Consider the following 9,859-nt stretch of genomic DNA (forward strand, 5'->3'; position numbering starts at 1 on the left):
AGAGAAGCTGGCATGAGAAAGAAACAGTGCTTCTCACTAAAGAATGCAGTGCTGTAATTCAAAGGGGCATTCCACCAAAGCTTAAGGATCTAGAGAGTTTTGTAGTTTCATGCACCATAGGCAAGATGACATTAGAGAAAGCCCTCTACAATCTCGGTGCTAGTATCAACTTAATGCCCCCATTCAATGATGAGAAAGCTTGCCATAGAAGAAATCAAACCTACCAAGATGTCATTGGTGATGGCCGATAGATCAATCAAGACACCCAATGGAGTTGTGGAAAATCTATTAGTGAAGGTTGGAGAGTTTATCTTCCCTGCAGACTTTGTGATCCTGGACACAGAAGAGGAAGGAAATAACTCAATTATCTTGGGAAGACCATTTCTAGCTACAGCAAGAGCTATTATCGATGTAGAAAAGGGAGAAATGATCTTTAGGGTGCACAGTGAGCAAATGGTCATCAATATTTTCAAATCAATGCAACATCTCCCTGAGCAAGAGAACTACATGAGAGTGGATATGATAGAAGGTTTAGCGGAAGAAATGTTGGAAGCCAATTATCAAGAACAACAGGAAGAAGAAAGGGAAGGAGTTCAAGAGGCAATGGAAGAACAAGTAGCTGAAATACCCATAGAGGAAAAGGTGGAACAAGACAAGACAGAGGAGATGCCAAAACAAGAATTGAAGCCTCTAGCTACTCATCTCAAATATGCGTTTCTTGGAAGAGAGGTGAAGAAAGAACTTTTGCGTGGTCTAGAATTCAGAATAAATTTCCGTTGCAAGTATAGTTTCTAAACCAACAAAAGTCCTTTCTTACAAATGTTTTAGTTGTCACAAGTAACAAACCCTTAAATAAATTGATAACCGAAGTATTTCAACCTCGGGTCATCTTCTCAAGAAATTACAGGGAGGTATGTTCTTATTAATGGTTATGAGTCTTGTAAATTGGGGGTTTTGAAAGTAAGGAAGAAGTATGTTAAATGGTAAGAAAATTAAAATAGTAATAATAAAATAAACTTTTGGCAAGGTATTAGAACTGGAAGTCCTATCCTTATCAATTGTGATGAGAATTGGATTTTAATCCCACTTAGTTAACCTTTACTAAAGCAAAGGAAAGTCAAGTGGAGTAATTAGTTTGATCCTCAAGTCCTAGTCAATCCCTGTGGGAAGACTAGCTTTAGAGCGATCTGCCAATTTCAACCACTGCTTTATTTGATAATTCAAGCGTCACTAATTACTTAACCAGAGCCAAAAGGGAAAATTCTAAATTAAATTGAAGACATCATAAATAGAATAAAGCAAGCATAAATTTGAAATACCTCAATTGCATTAATAAAGAAAATCATAACATGAAAAAGTTCATAAGCCAATTGGGCAACATAAATCAAATACAAATAAAAGCATTAGAGTATCTAAAAGTAGAAGAGAAATATAAAGTAAAAGGAATATTGAACTGTGATGAAGAAGAAATAAATCCTAATTTCTAAAAATCCTAATCCTAAATCCTAAGAGAGAGGAGAGAACCTCTCTCTCTAAAAACTACATCTAAAATTATAAAAAGTGAATTATGAATCTCCTCCTTCATTCTTCCACTATGCAGCCTTTAATCTGTGTTTTCTGGGCTTGAAACTGGGCCGGAAATAGCCCAGAATTCGCTGGTTATGAAATCTGCCACGCTGATTTTTGTAGATGCAACGCGTCCGCGTGGAGCGCGCGTTTGTGTCACCTATCTGTACGTCTACGATGGCAAATTATATATCAAATCGAAGCCCAAGACATTAGCTTTCCAACGCAAGTAGAACCGCATCATTTGGATCTCTGTAGCTTAAGTTATGATCATTTTAGCACGAGAGGGTCAGGCTGACAGCTTTGCAATTCCTTCAACTTCTTGTATTCCTTCCACTTTTGTATGCTTCCTTTCCATCCTCTAAGCCATTCCTGCCCTGTAATCCCTAAAATCACTTAATACACATATCAAGGTATCGAATGGTAATAAGAGAGGATTAAACATAGCAAAATTAAGACCAAAGAAGCATGTTTTCAGTCATAGCACAAATTCAGGAAGGATAATGTAAACCCATGCATTTAGTATGAATAAGTGTATGAAAGATTGATAAAATCCACTCAATTAAGCACCAGATAAACCATAAAATAGTGATTTATCAACCTCCCCACACTTAAACATTAGCATGTACTCATGCTAGGCTCAGGAGAAGCTTTGAGGGAGTGAAGAGGAATGATAGAATGTATGAAATGCAACCTATCTATATGAATGCAACTACATGCAAAATGTTTCTACCTACTTGGTTAAAAGCAAACAAGTTCTCCAAGACAAATATAAACCAAATTCCACTAATTCAATTCATACAATAAAAAGCAAGTAAACTTGTAAGAAGATAGCTAATGAAAGCAGGGAACATAGAATTAAGCACTGAACCCTTACTGGTAGTGTATATCACTCTAACTCTCAAGTGTCCAGGGTCAATCACTCTACTCTTTCCTAGTCATACTTTCTGAACCTTGTTCTTCATCTAATCAATCAACAAATATTTAGCATACCAATGCAAACATCATGAGGTCTTTTCAAGGTTGTAATGGGGCTGAGGTAAAGGTAAGGATACATATATAAGGCTAAGTGAGCTAACAAAATGAATCCTTGATTAGTCTAAGATCTCAACTAATATTCATACTTTATACAATTTAAAATGCTTTACCTAGCTACCCAAATTTTTTTCCACTTTTGTATTACATGCTCATGTATCAAACCTTTTTTTTTTGAATTTTGTCCCATGTGTATTGATTCTTTTTATTTTGCATTTGGGGTAATATATATATATATATATATATATATATATATATATATATATATTGTATCCCCTTATTTAATTGCTTCATTTTTTTATTTTTTTTCAATACACATGGTAATTTAATTATTTTGATTTCGCATGAGTGTAAAACCCAAAACCTTTGAAATGTCTTATTATGATCAAGTCTCAAATCATATAATTATTTATAGCCTTAATTTCAGAAATTATTTTTATTAAAGATAATTAAGGCAAGTTTTGATTTATTGAATTTGAAACGAGTTATGATTATTACCCAATTTTATAATTATTGGATTATTTTCTATATTCAAATTATAAAGTTGGCAGTTATGAAATAATAGAGATTTTATATGATTTGGACTGAATAATTTATATTTTAAGGTATTAATACTGCTATTTTGGAAAATGAAGAAATTAAGTATACCGTTTCTAATTTTTAGATTTGGGCATTTTATTGAAAATAATTTGTGAAATTGATGAGCAAATAGTATTTTCTATGTACAAATAGTGTTGGATTTAAATTGGATTTCAATTACTATATTATCCCTATTTTAAGTGAAATTACCATAATGTCCTTAACCCTAATTTTCAAAATGAAACCCTAAAACCCTAATCCGGTTACCCGGTTTCCCCATCAGCAATGCACTTCTTCCCTTTTTTTTTTCATTCATGCGCAACAGCAGTAGGGGAAAAAGGAATCAGGCAACAGCCCCACTCTTCCTCAACATAGCAACACACACACACAAACCCCTCCAACGGAAACAGAATAGAGAGGAAGAAGGACTTAGCGCCGCCGGCTGGGTACTGCCGCCGTGACCGCCAGACTGCCGCACGCGAGGAGCGCCGCCGTCGAAGTCGCCCCGTTCATCCCTGCCCAGTCGCGGTTCTGGCACCCATCACCCCATTCCGTCGCTGGAGATCTCGAAGCCGCCGCTCGTTGCTCCATCCTTGTCACCGCCACTGCCTCCATGTCTTCCAACGGCGCCACCATCGCCGCCGTGAACCGTGGCTAGAGGAGGGAGCGAGAGATCAGAGGAGAGGTGTGTCGCGCTCTGCTGCAGTTTAGTCGGCCTTGCTGCCTCTGCTGCTGGGGATTGCCTCCGTCACTGTCGCCGGCGAGGAGAAAGCAGTGTGGGAAGAACAGAACGCGAGGGAGAACCGGTCCGCCATTGAGCTGCCGCGTCAGGAAAGGGGTTCATGCCGCCGGAATTCCCCTGCAGCCGCCATTGCCTTTGAAAGCCGCCGCTGAGGCCAGGGTGCTATGGTGGCTGCTAACCGAGTTGCCGTTGATGAATGGGTGAGGCTATGCTGATTCTGAGTTGCCGTGTCATTGCAAAAGTAAGGAAACTCACTGGAATAGCATCACCGGAGCTGATGCCGCTGCCTGGGTCGCTGCGGTACGAGCTGCCGTTGATAGAGCTCCTATGTTCAGTGATTTTTGTGAGTTTCGGCTTTGCGGTAAGGGTGTTAAATTTGTGGTTTCTGTCATTTTGGGTTTTGATAAGATTTTGATGCTGCGCGGTGTTTTATAGCTGATCCACCGGAGCTTCTGGCCGCCGCCGGAACTGTTGCTGGGCCGGTTCGAAATCGCAGCTTCCTCATTGTGTTATCTCGGTAAGAAACTATGTTTCGAACAACCTCGCGTTAGTATTTGGGTGTGTTTGGTAATGTGGGATTGAGTCCTGATTATTATGTTACGATTAGTGTTGCCTTGGTTATTGCGGTAGTGGCTGGGAGCTGAGGTTTTGGTTGCCGGTGATTTCGGGTTGAGGCGGAAAGGACTCTGTGAGATGTTTGGGTTATGGATTTGCGTTTTGAGGTAGGGGCGCTTTCCAAAAACTATGTTTTATGTATTGGAATTATTACATATGGATACTGATGTGAGATATTATGTATTTGGTGATTGTATCTGCCTTATGTATTATTTGATTGACTCGAATGATTATGGATGTTGGTTTGGCTGAATTGTTGTGCAGCTTTGTGAAATGTAATGTTTTGAAGTTGATTCTTTAAAGATTTGAAATCTGAGTTTAATCCGCTGAGGATTGATTTGATTTGAGTTAATTGTTTTGATGATATGAAAAGTTGAATGCACTTTTGAATTCAGCCGGGTTTGCTTTAATTGATTTGGTTTTGATAAATGATTTATTGCTAAACCGATTCTGTAAAGCTTTGGAAATGAGTTAAATCAATTGATATTGAGTTGATTTTGAAATGGTATCCTTGAGACACGCCACTGAGGCGATTGTTGGATTTAGCTTGCTTTAAATTGATTTCTGGTTTTGAGCTGTTGAAAAGGAATGAGAAATGGTTTAGTTGGGACCCGAACCGGGTGGCAAAAGTCCAAGTTTTAGGGGAGGTGCTGCCGAAATTTCTGCGAAATCCTAATCTTGTTTTGAAAAGTTATTTAAAAAGGGTTAGATTTGAGAAATTGTATTATTTGATTTATTAAGAGGATGTTTATGTTTTCAAGCTTAATTTATTTAATGAACCTTATACGTTGAGTTCGGCTTATTTAGAATTGAACTATTTTTACCGTTTGAATCACTAAAGGAAAGAATGATGCTCCAATATTGATTTTAATATAAAAAAGAGTTTTTAGTGATTTCAAAGGAATCTAGACTTTTGATTGATTAATCAAGTTTGAGGCATTTTGGAAGAGTTAGAAAAAATGGGTTCTAAAAAGAAACTTGAAAGTGGTTTGATTCAAATGAACCGGTTCCGTTTCAAATGAGTTGATTTTTGGACCGGGTTGGAATTTGTGATTTTGTATGGCCGGTTTTATAGTAAATTCAGTTTTATTCACTTGAACCGAAAAATCTATGATTTTAAGAGTTTCAATGAATTTTAAGGAATTGATATAGGTTGACCTTCCCTAAAGACTTGGGACTCTGTCGAGAAACTTTTGTTATAAAATCTCATTGTTGGATGGGTGATTTTGAATACTTTGAAATAAATCCGTAACTTCCCATGGTTTTGGAAGTTTTGGAAAGAGAATGCCGAGAGTGGCTTTGTTTTAAAAAGGGAACTCATTTTGAGTAAATTTGGCTTATGAGCCTGAGATGATTTGAGAAATGAGATCTTTAAAGCCAAGGCTGAAAAGAGTTGAAACTTGATTTCAAAGTGAAATGATTTGAGAAAAAGTGATTTATGGCTTAAATGCCGATTTATGAATTTGATGATGTTGGATGGTGGAAGTGCTATTTTGATATGAGCCGGAATGGCTGTGTATGCTATTGAACTATGGCTGATTGCCGAATGAGTTATGAGCCGTATGGCTAATTATGAATTATGAATTTAAGCCGAAGGGCTGTATTTATTGATAAGTTTATTGGTTCTGGATTGAACCGTGAGCCGGATGGCTGAGATGGAAGGTGATCCATGGTTGAATATATGTGCATGTATGCAATTGAATGATTTGTGAATTTAAGCCGAATGGCTGAGATGAATGTTGTAAGCGAGTATGCTTGTGTTTTCTCTCTAGTTGTAAGGGTGACAGGGCACCGATACCCTCTAATGGTGACAGGGCGCAGATACACTCTAATGGCGACAGGGCGCATATACCCTCTAATGGCGACAGGGCGCAGATACCCTCTAATGATAATAATGCGCAACAGAGAGACTGTGTCCGAGTTAGCTACCGGACACGTGGGTTGGCTTGGTAACCGACAGATGATATCATCAGCCACTAGGGACAGACATGCATCATATGCATCTATGTGACATTGTTTGGGTGTGCATATTGTACTTGGTTTGCCTATATGATTAACTGCTAATTGTTTTACTTGCGGTAACTGTTGTTTGTGATTGAACTTCCTATTTGTGTTTGCAACTGGGACCCTGTTGGATTGTGGTGATTTGGTTGATGGTTGGATTGTTTGGGCCTAGGGCCGTGGTCGGATTGAGATGGACCGATGGTTGGTTTCGGTTTTGTGTTCCTGGTTTGGAAAAATATGAAAGGCTATTTTGGCTCAGTTGATAAACCTTTTGAAAGGCTTTTGATTTTTGAGAATTGAATGGTTCCTCTTCTAGAAAAGATTTTCGACTTTACTTTTATTGTAAACCGTTGTTTTTGAAAAGAGGCATAAGTCGGTTATTAATCACTGGTACGGTTTATCTTCATGTATCCTATTACAGTAATTCCCAAAAAACCCTCTACTGAGAACCCTTTCGAGGATGATGTTCTCACCCCTTACATTTTTCCCCTTTTAGGATTTGGGCGCAGAAGTTATGAAGAGTTTAGTTATTGTTGTGATGCCCTGTATGACCTTAGTTATTATTTATTTTACCCTCGCCTTTATCTTATTATATTTTGTAAGAGGGATAGGAATTGTGTTGGTTAATGTTTGTAATATTACTTATATATATGTATGTATATATATATGGATGTACTCTTGATGAGCTTTTGTAAGTTGCATGGTATCTATGTATGTATGTTATCGAACGAAAGTAATGTTTGGAGCGGTATTGCGGTTTAAAATTTTTAAACAGGCTCATATTTTAGTATTAAATAGTATAAGTGTCGTCGTAATGTCCGAGCTATCAGAGTTGCGCAGCCGGAAGCGTGAGCTTTGGTAGTTAGGGTGTTACATTATGGTATCAGAGCAGTTCTTCCTGTAGAGCCTGAGGAATGGACTGACTATGCTTCAATTGCATGCTCTGAGCGTTTGTCATGTATTAGGTCTTGTCGAATGATGAGAATTAGAGCTTTATGCACATGACGATCTATTGATTAACGCCGTTAGTCTTGCATTGCATAATTCTTGGTATTAAGTTTGGCCGGCTTAATACTAGTGAATTATGTCTATGAAAGCACTAATGGGTTATCATAAGTGATATACGAGTTTTGAGCAAAGCGAATCGCGGGTTTTGGGAACGTTGGAAACTATTTCTCGAGGCTATTCAGTTGTGTGTTTTGGATTTTGTTCGAGTCGACCTGTTCTTTCATGTCCTAACTTGAAATTCTCGTTTGCTACTCCTTTTGAAAAGTAGTTTGATATTTCTACTCTATTCCCTTATTCATATGCATTCTTGTTTGATCCTAAGTGCATATGCTTGTTTGAGATCCTTGTTGTATCTATCTTTCTCTGTTTGAGTTCTTTTTGATTCACGTATCCTTTGATATAGCTTTGAACTTGTCTTAATGCACTGTGCCTTTTTAAGTCCGGATTCCGAGTCCATTCTTATAGAAATTGTTGATTCGGTTTTTCCTCTTATTTGACAGTGATTACAGCTAGTTTTGAGACTTTTATGAAAATTGCTGTTGAATAGATGTATACTTATCTATATATGAAACTTGAAGATTTCTTACACAGTTTGACAACTATTTATTTCTAATACCTCGCCTGTACTTTTACTGGTTTACGGAACTGCATTTACTTTAAAATTATAATTTGACTTTCTAGTAAATTTACCATAGTTCTAATGCACATCTTCATTCGATTATGAATTTGGATATTTTTCAAAATTTTGGAAAGGAAAGATTTTTCACTTTTATCCCGATTGAGTTCCGTTTGATAAGCTTTACTTAACTTATTTTGAATCGAGTTTGATTTAGCATGCTATATGGTTTATGCCATTGTTGTTCTTTTGAAAGTGCTGGATTCATAGCTTTCTTCTTATGAACGGACTAGATTCTCTATTAAACCTTCCATCTTTATGAATGTCATACTTGACCTTATTTTTAACTAATCTTTACAATTTGTGAACATTACCATTGATTTTGGTTTTTCCAATCTTGTGAATCTCATTCTTATGTGAGTTAGTTTGATTCGTTTCAAAATAGTGCATCGCTTATCCTCTCATTGTCTTTACAAGAGTTTTTAGTCAAAGATTTATCCTTGAGAAGTTACTAATGATTGAGTTGTCTTTTCCTATGATTTTTGTATTCTTTTGAATCAATTGAAAGCTGATTTGATGTCTCACGTCTAGTGGATCTTGTTTGAACTACCTTGATTTAAAACCCTCTCTTGCATGGCTTGACTCTTTTTAAGTACATCCTAATTTTCTTGAATATCCTTCTGAGATGGTGATTTCAAGTATACTTTTGGAGTCTTGTTTTGAACCTTTTTAAAGAAGTTTTGAATTCTCTTTGAAGAAATTCTAAACTGAATCTATTCTTTGTTACATGATTGAGAGTGAAACCATTATTCGATTTTGACGAAATTGTTCTTAAAGTTGGCATGCACTATTTTAAATGAGGTTTTGAAAAGTTTCCTTGTTTAGTGGAAACCGGTTCGTTTGTAACGCACCACTTATTTCCTTTACCAAATTGTAAGCAAATTTTTACTTCGGAATTTCCTTTCTAAAAAGAGTTTAACTCATCTTTTGTCCTTGCTATAAATGTCATACACGCTTGTTTGAATGTGGACTTTGGAAAATTTTGAACAAACATTTGATTTTTCTTCCGAGTCTTCTGAACTACTTTTGGCTGAGTTTGTGCACCTGACTATCTTTCTAAAATACTTGAGGAAATATTTTAGCTCTTAGCCAAACTTGTGTGCATTTTGTTTTTAAAGCTTTACATAATCTGCTTCAACATGAAATTGCATTGAAGTAAAGCCACGTTTATGCTTTTGCTACTCTCTTGAAGAATGTTTATTGCTTGACTTTCTTCTAAACTGCGAAGTGATTTTTCCGCAAGTTTTCGATTCTTTTATGAACAACGTGTTCGGGAGTATTTCTAATTGTGCTCTTGAGTTCTGTGAGCTTTGCCTTGGGTTTGAGATATTCTCTTCTGTAAACCTCATACTTCTTTGACTCAGCTTGAATTTGTTCTAAACCATGCGCTAATTTTCTTCCTATGGATCCTATTGAATTTCTTTGATCCAAGGGTCATCTTTGAAGTTGTCAATCGATTTATTTCTAGCGAACTTCATTGGTTGAGTGTCCTTGTTTACCCAGATTGGATACATTTTCCCAAATCTATGAGTATTATTCTTGACATGTGTCTTTCCTTTCTGAATCTGGTATCCTTCTGAGTAGACTCGAGAATTGTTTTGATGTCACGTGCGACTTGTAGACGTAGTAACGCG

Source organism: Arachis stenosperma, chromosome 9 (genome assembly GCF_014773155.1).
Source record: "Arachis stenosperma cultivar V10309 chromosome 9, arast.V10309.gnm1.PFL2, whole genome shotgun sequence".
Taxonomy (NCBI): domain Eukaryota; kingdom Viridiplantae; phylum Streptophyta; class Magnoliopsida; order Fabales; family Fabaceae; genus Arachis; species Arachis stenosperma.